Genomic DNA, 27,176 nt, shown 5'->3' on the forward strand with positions numbered 1-27,176 from the left:
GGTAAGAGAGTGGGGAGAAAGTCCCAAAAGAAATGGGAATCTCAAAAACATATCCCCTTCGCATTCCTAAAATAGAAATTATGAAGTGTGACTAGCACTTATATGAGTTTTTCTCATATATTACACTTGTCCAATGGGGAACTTGGATATAGACAAGTACATACCCAAAAGTCTTGTTGTGGTTAATTTTATTAAAAAAAACGTCATAACCTCATATCATTTCTACTGTAATTTTTTAGTAAATTTCAACCAACGCTTTGTCATCTCATTATTCTTACCATGGGCACCTAATTTGGCTCAAGATTAAGTCAAAGAAACACTGTACCAATAAGCTACAAAGCACATCAATCTTGATTACCTAATTTGCCTCAAGATTAAGTCAAAGAAACACTGTACCAATAAGCTACAAAGCACATCAATCTTGATTCGACAACTATTTAAATGTTTGTCACTCAAAAGGGGCTTTGATATACTATTATTACCAAGGTATTACTTGAAGTGGTATTTAAGATCACAAGCCACGTATAGGAAGGACAATGTATTTGCTAGTAGTGATTTTGCATCAAAGTATTAGAATACCAAAAATAAATGGCCACAGCGTGGGTACATTTGCATTCCAACAATTTGAATGGCAGTTATCATAATTTTGAACAACCATTAATTTTGGCAATACTTGATGGTGCTAAGTAGTGATGTGCCTTCTCATACTGCACTGAATGCTTGTGCTAAAACGTTGGCAAAAATCTCAACCATTATCTTCTCATTATGTTATTTTGTGAAGCATTTCTAAATGTTTTGCAAAAAACCTTAGTGAAAAATACCTAAGCATGTGATTGTATAAAGCATTCTGGTCTATTGTTACTTCGATAACTGTCTCTTCTATCATAATAAGCAAAGGACTTGAAGAGGATCATAAGTTGACTTGGCCATCTATTTTATGGCCTTTCTTTTGTTTCTCTGTATAAAATTAATGACAATGGCCAAAATCTACCTGGAGTGTTTTTCTTAGTATATAATGTCAAGCAACCTCTCTCCAAATGGGCTCTCACCGGGCCATACCATAAAGAATGATTAAATGCTGGTTTGAAATCGCAGTTAAGTTCATGAGACAAAAGGTAGGACGCAAAATCTCTCTACACCAAACCATTATATGAAGAATTTCAAGGGTTTGAAAGCCCATTTGAGCTAACAATGTACTATGCACAAAATGCACCTACAAGGAAGATAAAAAATTTCAAGGAACACAAAAATATGTTTGTTTTTTAATCCCTTGATTTCTTCACTCGCTTTTTATCTCTTGCTCGCTTTTCATCGCTCGTTAAATGATAGAACCCCCTTGTGGCCACCCCCCTTTTGGCCCTTTCTGGCCTTGTTGTTTGCAGGCCTGTTTGGCCCATTTGTCTGCCCTTGTGGGCACCCGCCTTTTTGTCCTTTCTAGCCTTGTTTGTAGCTGGAAGACACCATAAAAGCACTTGTGCAGCTGCAATTCAATTTTCCACACGTCACTTCAACCCGAACAACCCCCCCCCCCCCCCAAAAAAAAAAACCTTTGACAACGGCCCCAGGTACGCTGAGTTGTTGCTTAAAGCAAAAAGGACACCACTTATTAAATCACAACGCTAAGTTCAATAATTTACAAGACAAAGAGACAACATTGAAAAGGATGTGCAAGATAGAGAGGCAATTCCATATATTTTTTTACCTTTGAAAAGGTAGAAATTTACATCATACATAAGAGGAGTCCATAATTTTCTTAGCCATTTTCTGGTGCCTCTCTTGCACATAAGACAACTCCCCATCTAGGAGAAAGTGCGTTATCACAGCATGAGGGTCAATTGAGCCAACAAAAGCATGTATCCCTATCCTAGCAAGCACCTTGTCGCGGAAGCCAATGCTAAATGATGTGCATACAAGGGATCTATGCACTAGGAACACAACAAGTGTAGTTTGGGCAATGGTGCATAGAAATGTCATGAAATGGCCTTGGTGAGTAAACTCATTCTGTACAAACATCCCCAGGGGGAGTTTTCCTATGTAATGTGCAAGGAAAGACTGAGGTCCAAAGGCGTCCGCTTGTCGCCTGTCTGTGCTGCAAACTCATCAAACTCTAGGACGTCCTATCATAAACCAATCAAGGGTAAGAAAGAGATAATTAAGGTTAGTACAAACAACCCTAAAAGTAGGGTAGAGTTTACCTGCTACTCCTTGTCCTCCTCCTCCCTATTGCCCTTGGCATCAAAGTCGATGCATGATTTCACCGCATCCACGAGCTTTGGCTCATCATAGGGGGGGTTCTACAGTGGAATAGACATCCTAGCTGCCACAACATTGGCTTGCATGGCTTGGAAATCTTCCTTGATCACGTGCCACTGCTATGATGTCAGGACCTCCGCACACACAACTACAATAGTGCAAGTAACATAGTCACCAAGTGGAAAGAGCATGCTTTCAAGGACACCTGGCGCACTGTCTGATTGTACCGGAGAGGCAATAAAGTGGTTGCTCCTCCACCAATGTGTATGAAAATATGATTGTAAAATCATGGAAAACCATAATTATGAAGCCATAAAAACATTCCACTATGATTTCACACCTAGCTTTAGATTCTCAAATGTGTTGGGAATCGAGTTGGTTGTTGCAATTTCATGCTGGATGAAAAATGTTTCACAATGGTTGTGGTCCCCTTGTTTTTGCAATTCTTGAAGCCAAGGAGCTTTCCTTTCCAATGACGATCCAAGTTTGCACGGTTTCGCACACGGTGAGGGCCAATAGCATATGAATGTATGTATACCCAAGCACCTTTTGGTGAACTCTTGTGGCACCCAGTCACCATCTATACCTCTTTTGTTCTGGCATGCAAGTGCTGCAAACTCATCCTTTGGTTTCCTTTGCGGAGTAGAGTTGGCCATGCGTGAACAAAGAGAATTAGGAGGAGGAGGAGGATTTTGATTGTTGCTACAATGTAGGTGGGAGAAAGGGAATGAGTTTTATTGGTGTGCCAATGAGAGGTAGTAGTCGGAGGTGGGAGGGGAGGAGAGAGGAGCTTCCTTGCTATAGCAATGGAGATGGTAGATAGAGTGCTAGAGTAGAGGGTGAGTATGATGGTTACAACCAAGGAGGGCTTGGAAAAGGGATTCTAGAGAGAGAAAATCACTTTTTGTTTTTTGCAAAACTCACTCAAATGAGTAAGTAGATTAGATTAGATTACTTCAAAAAAAAAAAATCGTACATCTCCATGTTTGGACTGAGCCATGGACAAAACAAATTACAAAGAGTTCGGGATGAGCAGCATATCATAACCGGACCATATCTGGAAGGTTCCATAGACATCACATGGACTACCACTCCAATGTGAAATTCCCTCCAAGATGAGAACAAAAAATACATTGGCTAGACAGGGAGCCACCCTCATAGACATCACTAACAAAATAGACCAAGAAGAAGGAAAAAGTTGCATATTGGGGGAGGCGGCCGGGCTGCTCCATCACCACGAGGATTCAGCAGACGCATCTCTCACCAAGCCCTCAACACAGAAACCTGAGGGTCATGTCGAATCAAAACGAGCCAGAAGCCAACAACCTCCGAACCAACTCAAAGGCTTGGCTTTAGGGGGAGCCAAACCCATTCAAAAGAGGTCCACCAGAGCCACCGTGCAACCGAGATCTATCACTGCTCCATTTCATATCACCAGGATGCACCAACTCCACACCACCCTTTTACCTCACGTAGAATGTCACATCCACCAAACAGAGAAAATCACTTTTTGGAATAGTTTTGGGAAGGCTTGGCCATAGTAGAAAATGATGTTTCAAAAGTTTTTGAAAAATTTTGACTTTTAGGAATTTTGGTGCACGTTTTGACTTTTGGAGATCAAAAAATGATTTTTTGACCATGAAATAGGTTTAGGGGGGGGGTTTAGAAGATAAGATTTGATTTTTGAAAATTTTGAAAAATCTCAATTTTTTTGAGTTTTTTCAAAACATGGTAAAAAAGGAGGGAAACATGGAGGTTCAAGGTGCCCCCCCCCCCCCTTCCCCCTCTCACTAGGTAAGAGGCCATTAAGAAGTGTAAGACTACTTTGTCCCCCTACTTTGTTGAGGGCATAGAGTGTGTCCACCATCCTCTTCTCGTTGGCTGGCCTCTAATTAACCTTAATCCAAAAGGGCCCCTAGAGGGTTCATATTCTTCCTAATGTCCGATTCCAGGAAATCCCCAAAATAGGTGTGTGAGGGTTTCATCTGGGTGTTGCATCTGACACAGGTACCTTCGGCCAAGCCTCTTGCTTTAGCCTTATCTCCAAATTGGCACAAATCAAAGAGTACTTTCTAGAGGAAAACTTTGTCTCCCTCGTCGCATTTGGCCTTCCAAATGTTTCCAACTACTTGACTCACTTACTTATTGCCCACTTTCTAGACCAAGTCTTGTTGAGGTGATCTACCCAAACCTCTATAGAGCAAAGATTTTTATAAATAGTTTTGGTCTTGGGCAAGCAAATTATCCTTTCTCCAAGTCAATTCCAAGCTTTCCAATCCAGTGGTGTAGAGCAAGGAGGAAGGGTTATGGTTGAATTTTTTTTGAGTAATCTTCTGATGAGGAGGATGTCATCCTAGAGTGAGATATTGTTGTACAACTTTAGATGCTCCATGTTGGAAATAGGGTTGCAAAGAAACGCACATAGCTTGGAGAAGATGAAGGAAGCTCAAGGCACACAACAGAGAATGTGTTACTTAGTGTGCAATAGAAATATAGATAGCCCTAGAGTGATGGGCGTATATACAATGCTCGGGGGAAGAAACCTCCTAAAGAGGGAAAAAATGCCCTGGCAGTCCCAGTGTTTTCACACACATCACTACCACATGTATATCGTAACAAATCTCCCTTGGAGTGATGCGGTGAATGAGAGCTGGCACATGAGTAAAGGTAAGTGCCATGCCCTGAGGACATGATCAGTCCACAAAGGGGAGTAAGCCCAAATCTTTGCGGAAAGCTTCAAGCTTCTCATGAGACAATGCCTTTGTGAAAAGATATGCGAGGTTGTCCTATGTTGGCACATAAGCCAAGTTGATCTCTCCTGCTGAGAGCTTCTCCCTGACATAGTGGTAATGCACCTCAATGTGCTTTGTGCGAGCATGAAAAACAGGGTTCCTCACAACTGCCAATGTGCTCTGACTGTCAATGTGGATAGTGTTGGCAGTGTCCTGTCCAACACCCAAATAAACCATAAGGTGTCTGAGCCATACACACTCAACCGTAGCTGTGAAGACTGCCCTGTACTCAGCCTCACAACTCGAAGTGGCCACAATAGGTTGCTTCTTGCTCAACCATGATATACATGAACTTCCAAGCATGAAACAAAAACCACTTGTGGACACTCACGTGTCAAAACAACCAGCCCAATGTGAGTCCAAAAAAGCATGTAAGTCTAGCGGCAATGATCCCCCTTGGGATAAAACAAGCCAATATGTAAAGTGCAACTAAGGTAGCGGAAACTCCTCTTGACAGCTTGCCAATGCTTAGACCCTGGGCTATGCATAAATCTGCTGATCTGTGAGACTGCAAATTGAATATCCGGCCTTGTGTTGCGTACATAAATGAGGCAGCCAATAGCAGTTTGGTAAAGAGTGACATCAGCACGATCGCCGGCATCATGTAGACTCAACTTCAAACCTAATTCCATGGGAGTGGCAATAGGTTTGCAATCCTCAAGTCCAAACTTACATAGCAATGTCTCTATATAACTTTTTTGACACAAGGCAATACCACCATCACACTGCTTAAATTGTATACCCAAGTAATGATGCAACAACCCCAAATCTTTCATCTTAAAAGTAGCATTCAAATCAGCCTTAAATTCAGCAATATGTCTCTCATTTGGTCCAGTGATCAGCAAATCATCGACCTAAAGAACCACAATGAGAAGTACATCACCCTCATGCTTTACATACAATGTGATTTCTGTTGGACTGTTACGAAAGTCTCGTTTGACCAAATGAGTGTCAGCTTTCTCATACCAAGCACGAGGAGATTGCTTAAACCCATACAAAGCCTTCTTACATCTGCACTCTTTGTCCTCTTGTCCTTTTAGGATAAAACCGCGAGGCTGTGTTACATAAACTTCCTCAAATATGTCACCATTCAAGAAAGTAGTAACAATATCTAATTGATGTACATCCCAACCAAAATGAGCTGCCAATGCACATAGAAAATGCACAGTAGTCATACGACAAAGTGGGAGAAAAAGTCTCTTCATAATCTATGCCTTTTTGTTGTGCATAGCCCTTTGCAACAAGTCGAGCCTTATGGCAATTGATCTCACCATCCGGCTTGCATTTCAACTTGTAAACCCACTTCCTACCAATGGCCTTTGTGCCAGGAGGCAAATCACATAAAGTCCATGCGTCATTTTCTATGAGTGCATCATATTCTGATTGCATGGCACCCATCCAATTTTTTGACGTCTGTGCTTCATCAAAGGACAGAGGCTCCTCAACATCATGTAAGCTAGACACAGCCAAAGCATAACAATCTGATGCATAAGATGCATGGCCAGATCCTGAACGCGACTAGACAAAGGTGCATCCAATTTACTGTCACGCAAAGTGTGCACCAGCCATTTTGGCATACCTCTAGCCAGCTCATTTTCAGCCCTTTCCTCATCAAGTACATCATCTGTATGTGCATCAATAACAGGCTAATTTGTAACATTTTTAGAAACCCCCATAGGCTGTACATTTGCCTCATTGGAACTTACATTCGTATTTCCACCACTGAAAAGAGGCAACAAAGTGTCATTAATGTCCTGTGAGCTTACATTATTGTCTCTAGTACATGACAGCAAGGGTTGAACAGAATCTTTCACAAACACTACATCCCGTGAAACCAGAATACGTTTTGTTTGGGGATGATCAACCTGTAACCTTTGCTTTCATCACTATAACCAACAAAAATACATTTGACAGCCTTATCATCCAATTTTTTACGTTGTGTTTGTGGCACCAAAGCATATGCCAAACAACCAAAAACACGCATGTGCTCAATAGAAGGCTTTCTATCATGCCATGCTTCATATGGAGTAATAGACTACAAAGCTTTCGTAGGACACGTGTTTAGTACATAAGTGGCACACATGATGGCCTCAAGCCAAAAAGAATGCGGCAAATCTTGACTTTTGACCATACATTGTGCCATTTCCTTAAGTGACCTATTTTTCCTCTCAGCAACACCATTTTGCTGATGTGTATAAGGCACTGTACATTGGTGTTTTATCCCACAACTAGCCAGAAATGCATTGAATTCATGAGACATATACTCCCCCCCTCGATCGGAACGGAGGGTGCCCATAGTACATTTCAAGACATTTTCAGCCATAGCTAGAAATTGTTTGAAGCACATAAAAACTTTGGACTTTGCTTTAAGCGGAAATCCCATGCATGCCTGGAGTAATCATCAATGAAAGTCACGAAGTACAAGTAATTGCCCAAGGACGGAGTTTTCATGGGTCCACAAACATCACTATGCACAAGCGGCAACCTACATGTGGCCCTAACTGAACCATCCTTTGGAAACTTAGAACGCTGCATTTTACCCAGAATACAGCCTTCACAAACATGTTTGACAGGTGCTTCAAGAGGTGGCAAAGAAGCAACCATATCAGATTGCTACAAATGCAGCAAACTGGAAAAATTCAGATGACCAAAACGTGCATGCCAAAGTTTTGCATCTGAAATAGCCCTTGAATCTGCAACTGCATTTGCAAAATTTAGTCCACACTTGTCATACAAAGTGCTTATACAGCGCACGGCACAAAAGGCCAGATGCAACAATTTCATCACCAAAACTGAGATCATGAACTGTACATCTGTCATCCACAAATTTGACTACAAGTCCAAGTCTAGCAAGTGTGGATACAGACAAGAGATTCTTCTTGATCCCAAGTACATAAAGTGCATCAACAAGTGTGAAGGAACTGCCAGAATCAAGCACAATCTTTCCAACTCCCTGAACCGGATAAGATTCATTGTTGGCACAAGTGACTGAATTCACATGAGGGATAGACTCAAGAGAGGTGAACAACTCACGATGTGAGTTAATGTGCTTTGTAGCACCACCGTCGAAATACCACACATGTGAATCTGCAGCAACTGACAAGCATGCATCATGGACAATAGGATTGTAAGTGCACTCTGTGCTAAAAGCCCATTCTGCATCAAGATCAGCAACACAGTCTCCTTTCATAGAAGACTCAACAATGGCTGCATTTGTAGTGGAACCAGCATTTGTAGTGGAACCACCATCTTTCTTCTTAGCCTCTTTGGCCTTCAACTTAGGACACGACTTAATCAAGTGATCATTAGCTTTACAATAATGGCAGCGCATTCTCTTTTTTCCCTTATCACCAGAATTTCCAGACAAATTGCTGCTAGCAGAAGCATTAAGAATAGAAGTTTTGCCACTCGCAGTAGAACCATAAGAAGTGGCTGCATTGTTGTTACCACCCTTTCTTTGAGAAGCAATAAAAGCCTGTTCAACTACACGCTATCTAGTCCTGTTTTTTTTGAAAAGTGACTCTTGCATCAGCAATGTGCATAATGCATCAAACTTGACAACTTCTGGATTTCCTTGGGTCATAAGTCTCCAAGTACTAGCAAAAGTCTGGTAAGAATATGGTAAGGCATCAAGAACAGTCTGCACAAGGGAACTGTCTGAAATGAGTTCACTTGCAGAAATAAGTTGCTCATTGATATCCTTGACACTAGGAAGGAAAGTGTCCATATCATCTTTCTCATGCATAATCTCAGCAAAGCAATTTTAGCCTCATTGAGGCTTGCATAAAGACCAGTCAAAATATCCCAAGCCTGTTTCGCAGATTTTGCTTAACGGATGTGAGGAACAATGGTGCGCTTCACAGAAAACGCAATCAATGCATGAGCCTGCGCATCCTTTACATCCCAACGAGATTGTTCTGCCGTAGGCAAAAAAACTCTAATAGCAGCAATCCTTGCAACAAGACCTGCAACATCCTCAACATCGCCTGCATCAAACCAGGATGTACATCAATGCCCTGCACAATATTCCAGACGCCCTTTGACACAAGAACGTGTTGCATCATATAAGCCCACATAGGGTAATTGTCCCCATCCAACCTGTCCTCAGCAGCAAACATCTTGAAGACATATGTGTTGTTGTCAGCCATGGTAGATGCTGCACCTATGTGAAAACTGCCCAAAAATAGGAGAAGCAGAACGGGAACAACACGTGCTATATAGCACAAACCGTAGAAGATTGTAAGGCACCTGTTATGCAAAAATTGGCACTCACAAAAATTTTGCACAAAATGACGAAATTGCATGTGCAGACCTGCCTGTAGTGGAAACGGACGCCGAAATGAGCCCGAATAAAAAATCTGAGCAAAACATGTGAACGCTCGCCAAACCTCACTGTAATCGAAGAAAGTAAGTAGGCGTGTTCTGGAGCAGCTGGCGACTAAGCCCGAGAGAACGTAACCTGCTTTGATATCAATTGTTGGAGTTAGGGTTGTAGAGAAACGCTCACAAGCTGGAGAAGACGAAGGAAGCTCAAGGCACACAATAGAGAGTGTGTTACTTAGTGTGCAATAGAAAGATAGATAGCCCTAGAGTGATGGGCGTATATACATACAATGCTCGAGGGAAAAACCCTCCTAAAGAGGGAAAAATTGCCCCGGCGGCCCTAGTGTGTTCACACACATCACTACCACATGTATATGGTAACACTCCAAAGATTTCCAATCCCCTTTTGATGGTCTCAAAGTGAATCCAATGTGTCAAAGCCCTTGTTGTTGAAATTCTTGCCTTTTCTAATCCAATGGTCATTAAGACCCAAGCCTTCCACTATGGGATCCCAAGGAGATCAGTGTCTAGCTGTTCCCTTCTAGTATCACCTTTAGCCCTCATGCAAAAAAGGATTTTCATTTTCTACAAACTTACTTTTCACTTTGCATTATAAATCTTAGCCTTCACCTTGCAGTTTAGATTAGTTGTTTTGTAAGTTTTTCGTTCAAGTGAACCAATGAATGACACGAGGAGGCCCCTTTCTTGAAAATTTTAAGCTCCAATATATAAAAAAAGGCTTTTCATTTTCTAAAACTTACCCTTCACTTTGCATTATAAATCTTAGCCTTCACTTTTACAGTTTAGATTAGATGTTTTGTAAGGTTTTCTTTCAAGTGAACCAATGAGTGACACATGAAGTCTCTCTTCTTCATTGAAAATTTTAAGCTCCATTATATACTTCTCTCTTTCTCTCTCCACTTCTCCTTGCCGCATCATTCATTGGACACTAGAAATTTTCTCTCTCTCTCTCTCTCTCTCTCTCTCTCTCTCTCTCATTTTTGATGGACATCCGTGCTTGTCAAAATTCATAGAATTTATAGGTTTTTAAGCATGGCCCACATTTTCACTCTTAAAAATAAAAAGACCAAAATATCCCAAAACTGATAGAAGACATGTCAATTGAAAATTATCTCTCCCCATTTAGGGTGCCAATATTAGAGTTGGTTTTTTTGGGCATCTTATCTATTTCAAGGCATTTTTCTCATTTTCTATGGGTAAAAAAAGAGATCTATCCTTCAAATAAGACAATATAATGCCAAAACATTTGTAACATTTTGAAAATCTAAAGGAGAAGGGTACTCCTAGTTAGACAAAGTCCTTATAAACTTGATGGTAAACACTCTCTCTCTCTCTCTCTCTCTATATATATATATATATATATATATATATATATATATATATATATATATATATATATATATATATATATGTATATGTATATGGACACTAATGTGGATAGCAACCCCATCATTTGCATGCATCCTCAAGAAAAATAATCCCCAAGTTGATGCATGGATAGGCAAGCTTTCTTCCTTTTCAAATCTCTTTAAAGAATTAGAAACTTACACAAATTTCTTGAAAATATCAATATAGGTACCCCTTGAAAATATAAAGCCAAATATATCTTCAAAAGTCAAAATTCCTATAAAGACTAAAAAGTCTTTTGACTTTACATTGTGAAAAGACTTTTTATTTTCTACAAACTAACCCATGCTTTGCATTATAAATCTTGGTTTTCACTTTTGCTATTTAGATTAGATGTTTTGTAAGTTTTTCTTTCAAGTGAACCAATGATTGACACGAGGAGCCCCTCTTTGCCTTGAAAATTTTAAGCTCCATTATATATACAAAAAGCTTTTCATTTTTTAAAATTTACCATTCACTTTGTATTATAAATCTTAGCCTTCACTTTTGCAATTTAGATTATGTTTTGTAACATTTTCTTTTGAGTGAACCAATGAGTAACACATGGAAGTCCTCTCCTTCCTTGAAAACTTTAAGCCTCATTATATATTTCTTTCTTTCTCTATCCACTTCTCCTTGTTGCGTCATTCATTGGGCACTAGAAATTTGTGTGTGTGTGTGTGTGTGAGAGAGAGAGAGAGATGGCCATCCGTGATTGTTAAAATTCATAGAATTTATAGATTTTGCTCACAAAATATCCCAAAATTGATAGGAAACCCGTCACAACTGGTAAATCTCTCTCCCCATTCAAGGTGCCAATGTTAGAGTTGGTCTTTGTTGGGCATGTTATCCATTTCAAGACATTTTTCTCATTTTTTACAAGTGAAAAGATGTTATCTACCTTTCAAATAATACACTATAATGCCAAAAAAATTGTAATATCTTGAAAATTTGAAGGACAAGGGTGGCCGTATTCAGACGAAGTCCTTATAATCTTTATGGTATACTCTCTCTCTCTCTCTCTCTCTCTCTCTCTCTCTCTCTCACACACACACACACACACACACACACACACACACACACACAAATACACACACACACAAGCAATGTAATGGTCTCTCTCTCTCTCTCTCTCTCTCTCTCATATGGTCACTAATGTGGATAGCAATCCCATTATTTTCATACATCCTCAAAGCAAGGTAGTCCCCAAGTCAGACACATGGGTGGGTGAGCTTTCTCCTTCATTTTAAAACTCTTTAAATAGAAACTTGCACAAATTTCTTAAAAATATCAATATGGTCCTTAAAAAATCCCCTTGAAAAAATAAATCCAAATATATATTCTAAAATCAATTTTTTAGAAAATAAAAAAATCTCCACTAAAATTACCTTTTTTTTGGTTACGTGCATTGGTTAGGTATAGTTATTCTTTTTTTTGTAGTATTCACACAGTGAGTTATAGATATATTAGATGACCAAAAAAAGTTATATGGGTGGCCAAGCTCAACAAGAACCATGGCATCAAAGAGACGAAACCAGACCAACATCATACAGAGCATTGGACAGTACAACAACACAACCATGGACGACCAAACAAGGTTGGCTATCTCCGATAGCCATAGATCAAACTTGAAAATACAAAAAGGGCAGGGCTTATAGCCCCATCATTGAGATGCTTTTGGGTAACCACTATCATCAGTCATCCATTACCTCGACCAGCAATCCAAAAAAGGAAAGGAAGCATAGCAACTCCTCGAGCCATAGATCCACGGAAGAACTGACCATCGAACAACATGCAGGCTATTCTTGGTAAGCCAAACACCAACCCAAGAGACAAACATTGCTACGTCGGGTGGTGCAACCAAAAGAAGGGCGCCTGCCACTCGCCCCGCTCTTGTCAATTGACGCAACCAAACCATCACCTGAAACTGGCCATCAATCTTCCCCTCCAAGGAGGGGCGAGAGTGTAGACTCTCTCGGGAAGCTAAAAATAAGGGGGACGTAGGGGGAGTGCAAAAAGAACGAGGGTGGGATTGCAAGAAACTCCAACCTGGAGCTTGCCAAGCCCCTCAGTATCTCACCCTTTCCTCTTGGCTCTGAGACGCCCAACCCGACATGACCCATAGCCGCCTTGTCTCGCAGACTCGCCTTGTAGGCCCCCGCTCATGCTCGTCTCACAGGCCATAGCTACAGAGCACATTAGCAGGTATATTTATTCTATATAGAGTAAAAAGTCTTATGACTTTACATTGTGAAAAGGCTTTTTATTTTCTACAAACTTACCATTCGCTTTGCATTATAAATCTTAGCCTTCACTTGTGCAATTTAGATTAGATGTTTTGTAAGGTTTTCTTTCAAGTGAACCAACGGGTGACACTTGGAGGCCCTCTTCTTCCTTGAAAATTTTAAGCTCCATTATAAATACTAGTATGTGATCCGCACCTTGCTACGACTAATTAGAAGCAAGGCTTAACTTTGTGACATTGTCCTCCCTCACCTTCCCCCCAAGGTGGTAACATGTGCAAACATTCTCTATGCATCGATAAAGTAGTGCCAGATATATTCTTGAATGCTTCATCCTCCAAAAGTTACGATAAGAAAACTATAGCTAACTATCAAAACTGACATCCCATATAGAACAAGGTGAGGGATCACGAGGACCTGCCAATGGAAGGATTTGTGAAGGTGGACGGCATCCTTCAAAGTACGCCCAACCAACACAATGCTAAGCAGTGTTCGGGAAAAATCATTTTTCCAAACATACAAAATTCCCTTTAATGAATTTTCCAAGAGGAAATCTTAGAAAATTAGGTTTATTTTTTGGGTTTTACACTAATTTTCTCTATTTTGGGCCAGAATTTCTCCTTTTCCCCTTGCCTTCAACTTGCATTTTTGAAATCGAAAACGGCATGATATTAAGCTAAGACACATTTTTCCCGAACACTGACGCGAAGGCCTTTCCTCGGCAGGCCAAAAATGCAAACACCGTCGATGTAAGGCTAAATGGGATCTAGGTGCCTTTATGATTCGATGGACACCTGCAACCAGTGTTCGTGAAAAATGTGTCTCAGCCTAATATCCTGCCAGTTTCAATTTCAGAAATGCCAGTCGAGGGCAAGAGAAAAGGGAGAAATTCCGCCCAAAAAGCGAGAGAAATAGTGTAAACACCCGAAAAGATAACCTAATTTTGAAACATTTCCTATGGAAAATCAAGGGAAGTAATTTTGTATGTTTAAAATGAATTTTCAAGTCTGCCTGTAACAAAACGTGAGCTGGTACATCGATGGAACTCTCGAGGCAGACAGCATCGCAGATGACTCTAGTCTCTAAGCACAAACTCGCATGTGCAATATAACAAGGTCCTTTATGACTCGATAGACATCTACAACAAAATGCAATTAAGGAAATTTATGTAGATTGACGTTGACACCTCTATTCTGAGCCCTATCGCCATCTGCGCAATCCTCCCCCTTGGCCCCGTCTCGCCATCGCCTCTCGACAACACAGAAAAATACCTACACTTCGCATGTGCAATATAGCAAAGAGAGAGAGAGAGAGAGAGAGAGAGAGAGAGAGAGAGAGAGAGAGAGAGAGAGAGAGAGAGAGGAGAGAGATTAATTCTTTCTTGTTGCAGGTTTCATTATGTGTGTGTGTGTGTGTGTGTGTATTTGTCAGCCTTGCTTCTCCAGAGCACAGCATTCTAGCTCAGCAAAAGTCCGCATCACCACGGTGACACCACCGACCTCCTAGGCTATCCAATTGCAACCCTCACTGTGTATTGCCGACACCATCGACCTGCCCACATTTCTTCCTCTCTTGCAGGCTATCCACAATCATTGCGAGTCACGTCGTCCTGCGCTTTGCCTTCACCCGAATGCCTCAAAAGAGGATGACCGTCCACGTGGATGGCATCCTTCAAAGGACGCCCAAGCCAACACAACTCTAAGGCCTTTCCTTAGCAGGCCAAAAATGGAAGAGATGACATATAAACCCTCTCAAAAGACAATCCAATGAAGATCCACCCACATCAATGTGTTTATCATTAAAACCTGTTTGAAACATAAAGTAATTGTTGGCTTCTTTAAGTTGCTACAATGTGCCATTGAACTGATTATTGTTTGGTGTTCATCGTCGATTGGTAAAAAATTTACAAATGATACATTTTTTTCTTGTAGGATGGCCCAATTGTTTTAGGATCTATAGATAGGATGTATAACCTTGGTATACATGGCATATAATTTATGAGAATACATAAACTTGCATATCACATAATATTCCAATCATAATTTTTGGATTTTGATGTTCGATTAGCTAAGAAAATGCCTTTACTATTATCAAAAAGCTGATGCATGAGTTCATCTCTCTCTCTCTCTCTCTCTCTCTCTCTCTCTCTCTCTCACACACACACACACACACACACACACACACACACACACAAAGTGAAAGGGGATCTTCACATACTACATTGATCATTACAAAGGAATACACAAAGCTATATAAAGTTAGATTGAGATTTTTCTTTGACAATACTTTGAAGTAATTGGCCTTGAAGATGTATGGTTATCTAACTCTTTGTTCACCTATGTGTTGTGCTAGGTAGTGCACATATTTGATGCACCATATGTGTGTGCATTGTATGGGGCTTTGCAACCCCAATTCATTACTAAACTCAAACTTTGTTTAGTCATATCAACATAGTCTAACATAATGCTCACAACTCTCCCTATTGCTATGCTAGCCTACTCACTCTTTCCAAGATCCATTATGGCATCATTTATACTCATTCAAAATTCTATGTTTGAGGATCCAAAAAGCCACACAATTAACCACGTGTTAAAGATTATATGGAGCTTGGTCTACTGATGTAGCTAGGTAAACATGATATTGAAGGTGAGGGAAAGCAAGCATCAATGAGTTTCAACCATCCAACATTCTCATTGACTCTCCACTCTCTCTTTCCCTCTCTCTAAGTAATTTGTGATAATCTATAACAATCCAAATTACCACAAGGCCATCAATTGCTAAAGCATGTTAATCACTGAGAGGTGATCGATTGAACTCAGCTTTGAATTCTTGAGCCTATCTTCTCATCCAAACTTTGCAACTAAGCAGTCATCTAACTCCCTTTGATATGAAACATGCTATTGGGACATTTGGGAAGTGTTCTCCATTGTTGCACGTACACTATATCACTTGCAAGTTCCGTAGGCTTAGCTTCATACCCTACTTGAGTGCTCGACTTTTATCACATTTAAACTTTCTTTCCTCACATTTCTAGCAAGTCTCCAATGTTTATGGTGTTTGTTATACAATGCGCACGCGTACACACACACACACACACACACACACACACACACACACACACACACAGAGTCTAATTGTTTGACAAAAAAATAGAGCTACATAGTTCCTTCCAACTCCATGATGAAGGAGAATTTAACCTTAAATAGCTTCTCCAAGGAGCTATTGCACATCTTTGGCCAACATGGAAGAAGAGCATGCCTATGTGTACCACATCTAAGGAATGCAATTGGCCATCAATGTGCAAAAGATGTGTAGTGCCATCGCCACCAAATAAGCCATCTTGTGAGGAGTACCATCACCACTTGGTTGCACTCACATCGAGCTTGTATGCTAAAAATGGATGATTCCAATCCTTTAGAAGAGGTAAAAATAATCATAGCTCATGCTTGATCATTGGATGACTTATACATTAGACTTGGCATTCTTGATTCCATGGGATTGGCCCCTAGCTTGATGTACGAAGAGATGAAGAATGGTTTATAGACATTGAAGCATGTTGCAGGGCCGCTAGCCTTCAAAGGATCATCTCCATACCCATCCCACATTCAAGCAAACCAATAGTTCAAGAAACCAATAATGTGTTAGCCATCATGCAAGGTCTAGATGAGGGAGAATTTTCCTCTTCGCCATCATCATTAGATGTTTGATCAATGGAACCTTCAACAATAATCTGTAAGGCACTTCGACACCTTCCCTTCCCTACTAAAAGTCTCAAAGCTTTCATCTCTTGTAACATTAATTTTGCTGGAAAAAGGACTAGGTTTAGTGCAATCACACCTAGAAATGTATTTGAGTGTACGCTTACTGTAATCATATGTAGATTTTCTAAGTTTTTTGAAAAAATATTGTGTATTTGAGTGCTAAAAAAACCTAGGTTTAGTGTGATCCCACTTCCAAAACAAAACCTGCAAATATAGTAAATTTGCCTTTAAAATTTCTCATACGTAGGTTTTCCAAGTTTTTGGCAGAAAGTATTGCATATCTGAATGCTCAAAAAAAACTTATGTTTATTGTCATCTAGCCTACAAATTTTGAGATTTACCTCTAAATTCTAGATTTGAAGGTAAGAACTCCTATAAGTTTAGTTAAATTTGGTGTAAAAACCATCAAATACAATAAATTTTCCTCTAAAATTTCTCATAGATAGGTTTTTTAATTTTTTGAAAAAAGAATTGTGTACTGGAGTGCTCGAAGAAAATCTAAGTTTAATGTAAATATAGTAAATTTTCCTCCTTGAAAGTGACCTTAAAGAGTAAGAAGCCCTAAGAATGGGGGTGCCAAGGGCCACATAAGTACATGTTGACCAAAACATTTTAAAACGGGATGGTTTTTTAAACGAGTCCCTCAATAGCCATTTTAGTTTGCTTATGCCAAATACTTGCATGATGCCACATGCCTTTGAGATATAAGGATACGAAATTGTATCCAGACACGAGCCCTCACCTTGCCTCATGTGAAAACTACTCACAGCTTCCTTACCTTCACCCTTCTCCTTCCATACATATGGCATGCAAAGCGGATGACGTAGATGTAAGTTTCTAGAAAGGGAAACTGAGTGATGACTTCTCAAGTTCCTTAGTGAAAGCCCAAAGATTGACACCAACAAAACACACTCTAGAGGGATCCACAAGGTAAAAAGCTTGAGGAGTTGCAAGTTTTGCTGACTTTGGGACCAATTAGTAGGGATGAATTACAAATCAAAGAGGAGGCATTCAATCTTCATCATACATGCAAATTGAGAAAATCAAACTTGAAAACCTTCAATATAGTAATTTTTCTTATAATATTTCTCATACATAATAATTTTTTGTAGGATTGACAATTTGACACTTGATGGAAACCTCTAAATTTAGTAAAAATCTTCAAATTCTAGATGCAAATCTCTAAACTTTTAGAGAAAAATTTAAGGAAATCATGTAAAAATCTTCAAGTACAGTACATTTGCCTCTAAAATTTCTCATGTGAAGGTCTTCCAAGCATTTGGAAAAAACAATGTATATACAAGTACTCAAAAAAAAACCTAGGTTAAGTGTAATCCCACCTACAAATTTTGAGATTTACCTCTAAATTCTAGATTTGAAGGTGAGAAAACCTACAAAGTTCATAGAAATTAGCAGGATGAATTAAAGATCAAAGGGGAGGCTTACAATCATCATAATACACACAAACTAAGAAACTCAAATATAAAAACATTCAATTATAGTAAATTTGTCTCTGAAAGTTTATCATATGTAGGTTTCCAAATTTTAACTTTTTGTGGGATTCTCCAAGAGCCCATGAAGGCAAATTTTAGGAAAACCATTTCAAATATACTTTTCCCATATGTAGGTTTTCCAAGTTTTTGAAAAAGAACAGTATATATCCGAGTGTTGGTGCTAGGAAAAAGGCTAGGTTTAGTGTAATCCCACTTACAAATTTTAAATTCTAAATATCCGAGTGTTGGTGCTAGGAAAAAGGCTAGGTTTAGTGTAATCCTACTTACAAATTTTAAATTCTAAATTTGAAGGTGAGAAAACCCATGAAGTTTATAGAAAAACACTATGTATCCAAGTGCTCAAAAAACCCTAGGTTTGGTGTAATTCCACCTACAAATTTGGAGATTTACCTCTAAATTTTAATTTGAAGGTCAGAATGCCTATGAAGTTAATAGGGAAAAACCTAGGTCTTGTGTAATCCCACCCACAAATTTTGAAATTTACCTTTAAATTCCAATTTGAAGTTGATAACACCTACAAAGTTCAGAGAAATTTAGCGCTAAAACCTTTAAACAAAGTCAACAATTTACTCCACCTTCTGTCGTTGCTAACTTGCAATTGCTCGCCACCCGTCCTAGATGTTCTTCAGGATTCGTCAACTTGGACTCACTCTAAAGTTGAAGTTGAAGTTGAGAACACCTACAAAGTTCACAGAAAGTTAGTGCAAAACCTTTAAACAAAGTCAGCAGTTTACACCGCCTTTTGTCGTTTTGTTAACTTGCAATTGCTCGTCACCCATCCTAGATTTTCTGTTGGATTCGTCAACCTCGGCTCACTCGCCTTTGTTCGTGATTGGCTATGGGACCAACCTCTCTCTCTCTCTCTCTCTCTCTCTCTCTCTCTCTCACACACACACACACACACACACACACACACACTCACTCACTCACACACACACACACTCACACTCACACTCACAAAAAATTACATGAGTCATTTCTCATGCTTCACTATAAATTGGACAGAAAGAGCATGGCTTAGATTTAAAAAACCATTTTTTTTTCACCTTTACATCTCAATTAACCCATCCACTACATGATCACACGAGCAGTTGTCACAATAATAACACATGTTTGGAAGATCTGCCAAAGGTAGGATACGGTTGGCTAAAATTACACAAAACTCCTTGGTTTGGGGTGACTAATTGATATATCCTCTTTGGGGTAGGCCAAAATGACGATACAAAAATATCTTACGATGTGGTAGAAACTGCGTTAGCAAATATAACCGCTCAAAAAATCCACGCTTCTTTAAATGTTCCACATAATAATACTATGGCCCTAAGCCCAGGTCTTCCTTTACCATCACCAGACGAATATTGTTTCTGAAGTGTTCTCAACCCCAAAGGGTCACCCGTGTCACTCTATTTTGATATGTCCACCATTTTGTGTGCGCAACCAATGTTCCTAATAGAGGGAATAGAAGACACTCATAACAGAGTATGGTGTTTCTCCTGATAGACTCACTCGACTGCTGCAAATGTGCAATGGATATGGCTAATAACTTATCTTGACTATAAGTCATAGCTGATGAGATTTAGAAATTGTTAAACATAGTTTGAATGTTTTGAAAAAATCTGGAAATGCTTTGATAAATGGTAGCATTTATTATGGGAATCTCACCCTCTAGGAAGTATTTGCTAAAACCCAAGGACTATCGTATAGTAAGAACTTGGCTTAAAAACTCTTAATCTTTTTTCAAAATACAAATACATTTTGAGAACTGTTGTTTTTTTCATTGGGACATGGATAACAATTGGGATTCCTATGCATCACCTGTACACAGTAACATTTGCTATAACTGAGAATTTTCTTGTTTACTATGGGTGCAGATGAGGGCTACCTTCTTTGATAAAAACATAGTGTTCTATGTGGTTGAGGACATGAGGCTTATCTTTTACCTTGAAGCAACATCACTCCAGACTTAGGGATTACTTTTTCTCATGTTATACTTTGTTTTTTTCACTACCTTGTACAAAGTTTATCCTCAATAGCAAATAAATTATTGTATAAATCCATTGTATTTGCCTAGAACTATTGATCTGTGAATAGGTAGTGTTTGTTTGCACGTATGTATCTATTAAGAACTGCTACACTTACAATAAACGCAAAAGAGAGATTGACTTGTCTTTTTCTCTTAGACCTTAGTTCTAGTTCTTAGCACCTGTTACAATATAATTTATTATATTCTAATAGGCAGGGGTGCTATCACAGAGACTCAGTGGTCCCCTTTGACCTGACTACTGAAAGGTTGCTAGCACTACCATTTTATTCTAACTATTCTCATACTCTCTTTCTAACGTCCTTTTTTCCTTGTCATTTCACTATTTTATAAATTTTTGTCCCCATCAGGATACTCAAAAACTCACAGTAAGAATGAAGGTCTGCTCTGACCCTGTAAAAAGAACTCTGATTACGAAGAAATCATGACTTGCTACAGAATTAGAAAGTGTCTTTCCTAATATCTCACTTAGGATTAGGCCCTATCTTCATAGGGCTATAAAAGTCAAATAGAAGTTACACTTTGTATAAGCTTTACGGATCTACTCTTCTCTTCCAAAATGTGTTAAATCTAACTTTTGTTATTAAAATCTTTGCAGATTATCTCCCTTTCCCAAGGTCTTACTCTTCCTATGGAACCCCTCTCCTTTGCTTCTCTACTTGTACGCAAATGTATCCAAGATAGCAAAGCTTCAGCTTTAATTTTTTATGCCTCAAAAGATTTTAGTCTGTCACTTGTCCAGCTTATTTCCTTTGACCAATGGGTGAAATTTCTTGCTCTCCTCGTTAAGAATAAAACTGAGGGCATCAACCTACTTCTGGAATTTACTTCTAATTTGGCTAGTCTTTCCAAAGCCCATATTCAGGACTTGGCTTCCTTCTCTTCTAAAGGCTCTGAATTATTTAATCTTCTTAGAAAACTTTGCGGGCTAAGTCCCAACTTTGTTACTGCTCCCTCTACTCCAATAGTCCCTCCTCTTAACAGCCTCTTTTGTAGAGATATTGCAACATTGGAAGCTGTAAAAGAATTTCAAAAGGACCTTTGTTATGAGGCTTCCCTTTTGCATATGGTGCCAAAAGTCTCTAGGGCCTTTCCTTTTTTACCTTCACAACAGATTGAAGTAGAATCCTTGGTGTAGAGCACAAAATTTGGTTGTTCCCAAATAAAGGGTTTCTTGCTCCCATTTCTATGGAAACTTGGGTCTTCCTTGCCAACCTGGCACATGCCACTATTGAAGAATGTAGCTTAAGATTCTTAAAGGGATACAGCTCCTAGATATAGGAGATCTGATTAAAGGTCCCTTCAATATGAATTTCCTTGACGACAAAAAATGCGGATCTAATACAGGTCTCTCTCTCTCTCTCTCTCTCTCTCTCACACACACACACACACACACACACACACACACACACATGCCTTTCCTTTTTGGTATTATTCAAGATCATTGTTCGATTAAAATCAGGGTTTAATGTATTAATTTCAAATCTTAGCCAGATCAGGGTTTAATGTATTAATTTCAAATCAGGGTTTAATGTATTAATTTCAAATCTTAGCCAGATTTCAAGATCTTCTTGAAGTAAATTAGTAAAATTTTGGTAGCGTATACACGAACAATTTCTTAAGTTCTAAACTTTTATGGCCATTGTATTTCCAAAAACAAAGTTGAGCCACCCTTCAATTGGCTTTCAAAAGAAAAAGGCAAAGTTTAAAAAAGTAGAGTTAAACCTTTTTTTTATTACTTGAAAGGATAAAAGTTGAAAGGTTTACAGATTCCAACATTCCAAACTTCAAACTGAGAGATTTTATAAAGTTTTCTCTTAAGTGAAGCAATGAGGTGACACATGGCTCTCCTTCCTTGAAAAATTAAAGTTGTTTCATATATAGTATAGATATAGAAGTCTTTTCATTTCATGCAATGCTATCATTTGCTTTTACATTTAAATTTTCTTACCCTTCACTTTTGTATTATAAATTAGAAGTTTTGTAAGGTATTCTTTGAAATCAACCATTTATGACACATGGATCCCCTCTCCTGGCTTGAAAATTTTAAGCCCCATTATATATATTATAGATTAAGCTCCATTACATATAGTATAGATAAAGGATTTTTGTTTTCTACAAACTTATCCTTCACTGAGCATTATAAATCTTAGCCTTCACTTTTATAGTTTAGATTAGATGTTTTGTAAAGTTTTCTTTCAAGTGAACCAATGAGTGACAAGTGGAGGCTCTCTCCCTCCTTGAAAATTTTAAGCTCCATTATATATAGTATAAAATAGATAAAGGCTTTTTGTTTTCTACAAACGTATCCTTCACTTGGCATTGTAAATCTTAGCTTTCACTTTTACAATTTAGATTAGATGTTTTGTAAGGTTTTCTTTCAAGTGAACCAATGAGTGACAAGTGGAAGCTCTCTCCCTCCTTGAAAATTTTAAGCTCCATTATATATAGTATAGATAAAGGCTTTTTGTTTTCTACAAACTTATCCTTTACTTTGCATTATAAATCTTAGCCTTCACTTTTATAGTTTAGATTAGATGTTTTGTACGGTTTTCTTTCAAGTGAACCAATGAGTGACAAGTGGAAGCCCTCTCCTTCCTTGAAAATTTAAAGCTCCATTATATATAGTATAGACTAGTATGTTACCCACACGTTGTTGTAGCCAAGAAAGTATGGCCATTGGGTCACACACATACACATATATGTAGGTTTGTATGCATGCACAAGTGAGGAGGATGTACTTTAGTCCGTGAAATCACTTCAGGAAGATGACAATTCCCTCTCTCTTTCTTATTAGATCTTGAGATCAAGACTCCTTAAGTAGATCTTTGATATTTGTTTGGATTGTTCTTATGACAATATTCTCTTCTTCTTCTTCTTCTTCTTCTTCTTCTCTCTCTCTCTCTCTCTCTCTCTCTCTCTCTCTCTCTCTCTCAAGCACACATACACACACAAAGTTTTGAGTTCAATACTTTTCTGGTAGATATTTGGGATCACTCTTAGTGAATAAGAAAGGGAAACTATACAACCCAAAAAGTATAGTATAGTTTCCTTTTCTTTGTGAATAAGAAAAGGAAACTATACAAGTATACTTTTGGGTTGTATAGCTTCCTTTTATTATTCACCAAAAGAGATTATGAGTTCTTCCAAAAACCAAAAAAAGAAAAGGAAACTATAGTAACCTTTGAGTGTGGCGGTTTGGTTATCACAGCTCCCTCTTATATACCAAGTCTTAAGTTCAAGACTTGTCAGATAAAGCTTTGAGGTCTCTTGAGGTGTTCCTATGACATTAAAAAGTCTCTCTCTCTCTCTCTCTCTCTCTCTCTCTCTCTCTCTCTCTCTCTCCAATTTCAAGTCTTGGCCAAATGGGTCTTTGAAGTTTTTTGGAATTCTCGTTTTTTTCTTCATCTCTTTCTCTTTCTCTTTCTCTCTCTCTCTCTCTCTCTCTCTCTCTCTCTCTCAAACACACACACACACATAGGGGTTCAAGCCCTCAGTTACACTTTCTATCTCCCTCCATCAATATTTATCTCATTATGGACAAATGTAGGCTTGTAGGGAGCTACAATTGTGTGTGTGTGTGTGTGTGTGTGTGTGTGTGTGTGTGTGTGTGTGTGTGTGTGCACGCATGCATATGAATGTACAAGTGAGGAGGGTGGATTGTAGTCCTTATAATCACTCCACAAAGATGAAAACTCTCTCTCTCTCTCTCTCTCTCTCTCTCTCTCTCTCTCTCTCTCCTCTCTCTCTCTCTATCAAGACTCGTCAAGTAGATCTTTCATATCTATTTGGATTATTATTATGAGAATAAAAATTCTTGTTCTTTTTCCTCCTTCCCTCTCTTTGGTCCTCTCTCTCTCTCTCTCTCTCTCTCTCTCTCTCTCTCTCTCTCTCTCTCACACACACACACACACACACACACACACACACACACATACACATGCATGCACATTCATACCCTCCTTCTATTGGTTCACATAATTGGATATATGTATTTAAATATGTGACTTGGTTTTCCTTGTGTGTGACTTTGATCCCAATAATGTTTAAAGGGTAAATTGTAAAGGGGTCCTCATGGGACAAGGTTTTTTGTGGTCTAGACATTGCAAAATAAAGGGATTATTAGCAAATAACAGATCATCCATATATCTCCATGAATATAAGAAGGCTTTCATTATATCATACCTTGTAAGACAAGAGACAACTTTTTTATGTATTCAATTTCAAACCATGCTAAAAACAAATTACACCATAGTAGAGAGTAGTTATATCCATTGGTATACCCTTTTCTTGGTGATAAATCTGTTTGCCTAATTTTGTAAAGCAATTGTTAGGAACAATTTCATTGATATTGTGTAAGTATTCAAATGTTCAGACTACTTCACTTTTCTTTTTGGTAAGCACAATCTACTTGCGATTTTTCTTAAATCCAAGATATTTCAAAGTTTTTATGAGTTTCATAATGTTGTCAAGTACCTCCAGTACTCCATGCGTGCCTTTATGATGTATAGCTTCATAACAGGATGTTACGTCAAATGAATGAATGTTTGCGATATGTTTTGGTAGATTAATCAAAAAATCATATTGATTATTAATCATCTAATACGCATTGGTTTATGTCCCAGAAAATGTGTGTAGCTTTTTATGTATAATTTTGGTGTACTCTGTACAACCTTGTATTAATCCTTTGAGTAATTTAGTGATTATAGTTGTAGCCAGAGTAAATACATAATTATGTGCATTAGTGATCCATCTAAAGTCCATTTTGTGAATTTTAAAATTTTCCATAAGATACGGGAGAGAGTACTCCAATGGTGTTTCTTACCCAATTTCTTGGGTATAAGACCCTATGGCTTGACAGATTTCTTCTTCATTTGAGGAGAAAAGACGGAATTCAGGGGTTTCTAATCTTCTTCTTGCTGCTAGCTTAATGACTTTTTTACATATGAAAACCGGACTTTGTGTTGATTTATTCAGTCCACAAATAAAATATATTGAATTTCATCCATTAAGTCTGTGTTTTTGTATCATGGAGTTTGGTTTTGCCTATGATAAGGAAATTTTTGGGAAAAGGTCTTATTAACTAAACTATGAATATAATTGTGATGAGCTTTACTATCCGCACATCCCAAGAGGGTACATAAAGTCTTCCATACTTTGCCAAGTTCTCTTACTATTGATGTAGGGTTTACAAGTACTAATGGAATGTGGTTTAATCCTTTCCTCATAAATTCTTGGAAAATTTTATGTCTAGCTATGTTAGGGTCTGTGATGATTAAATGTTTTACAAAGGGTTTTAAATCAACTAAATAATTAGATAATCGTTTATGAGTTAAGCACCCACAAGGTTGTGTTTCATCAACTCCTTGGTAAATACCAAAGTTGGTTTGTAAAGAGTATGGTTCAGGTTACTAATATACTTCCAACCGAAACAAATTTTCATTTTAGGCAAATCCTTATTAATGTGAAAATCATTCATCATTTTTTGAAAAAATACTTTAGGGTTGATAAAGTCCATATATTTGTTACAAAACAAAATGTGAATAAATCTCCCATGTATCCTAATATTACGTTCAAGATGTAACAAACCATTATTTCTTATAGTAAGTGAGTGTACATGGTCTTCAAAATTTGAGTATTCAAGTGCCTTGGGAGTATCTCCATAGTCCTCCAATCCTCTGAATTGTCTGGGTTTCTTACTTGTTGATGACATGTTGCTTGGTGTATGTGTGATCTTCTTTAATTGTTCCTTACCTTTTGGAGGTTTGAGTAAGGTTTCAATTGTGTTGGATACTGGTGTGTTGTGTAGCTTTTGAAGAAGTGGAGTCCTTAGTGTGTATAGGAATAGTCCTTTAGTTGCTACAAAGGCATACACTTGTGCTGGTTTTGATGAAAATTGAAAGATTTTTGGTAAATTTTGAAATACGTACCACAAGAATTGGTCAAACCAAATGATTGAAGAGGAATTGGAATTTGGATCAGCTCTTTTGCATTGGCATTTAAGGAAGGGTCTATAAGAATTCCAACAGTTTCTCAGAAACTGTTTTTGATCCTTTGCACTATCCATAAGAGAGAGTCCCTTGGTGCGAGCAATGATTGAGGAGCTTGGAAATTTTTTACTATCCACTTTGGATAATTTGGCATGCTTAAGCTCGAAGAGCACATCTTGTGATAAGAGATATTTGGAATGTAAGGCAAGGGTTTTGCATTGCTCTACACTGTCCGTGGGTATGCTACAAAGAAAACCTAGAGAGTACATAGTAAATGGTGCCCGATGGTTCAATATTTCATAATCCCAGAGCTTGTGTTCAAGTCGAATAGCATCCAATTCAACTTGCCTGGGTGGTAGTAGTGGGATTAATTCTGAAAAAAGTTTAGAAACTGCTCTTTTTGGGGATAAACTGTTTGCATCTGCTAAAAAGTTGAGCGCTTCTTTCTCTTCTTCTTCAAGAAGTTCAAGATCTAGAAGGGGATTGATAACCTTTTCTGAGTGTTTACTTTCAATTGGGATAGTAGGGAGGTTATTGATAAAATAGAGCTTGTTCACAATAGTGGGTAGAGAAGGGAAATAAAAATCAAGATCTAAGCTATCTTGTGTATCAATAATGGGTAATTTGGCTAGGAAGGTACTAAAAGCCTCCAAAATCTTATCCTTTTCTTTTCTAGAAAGAATCAATAAAGAGAGCCACTCATTGACAGAAGTTGTGTTTAAGACAGATATAGAGTGGGTGGTTATAGCTTGTTTCTCAAAATCAAGCAATTTTTTGTGGAATTCCACACCTTTGAAACAAGAAATTATACATTGGATACCAATTGGTGGAACAGGAATGTCTTCTTGTATA

Source organism: Adiantum capillus-veneris, chromosome 21 (genome assembly GCF_014529385.1).
Source record: "Adiantum capillus-veneris isolate H3 chromosome 21, ASM1452938v2, whole genome shotgun sequence".
Taxonomy (NCBI): domain Eukaryota; kingdom Viridiplantae; phylum Streptophyta; class Polypodiopsida; order Polypodiales; family Pteridaceae; genus Adiantum; species Adiantum capillus-veneris.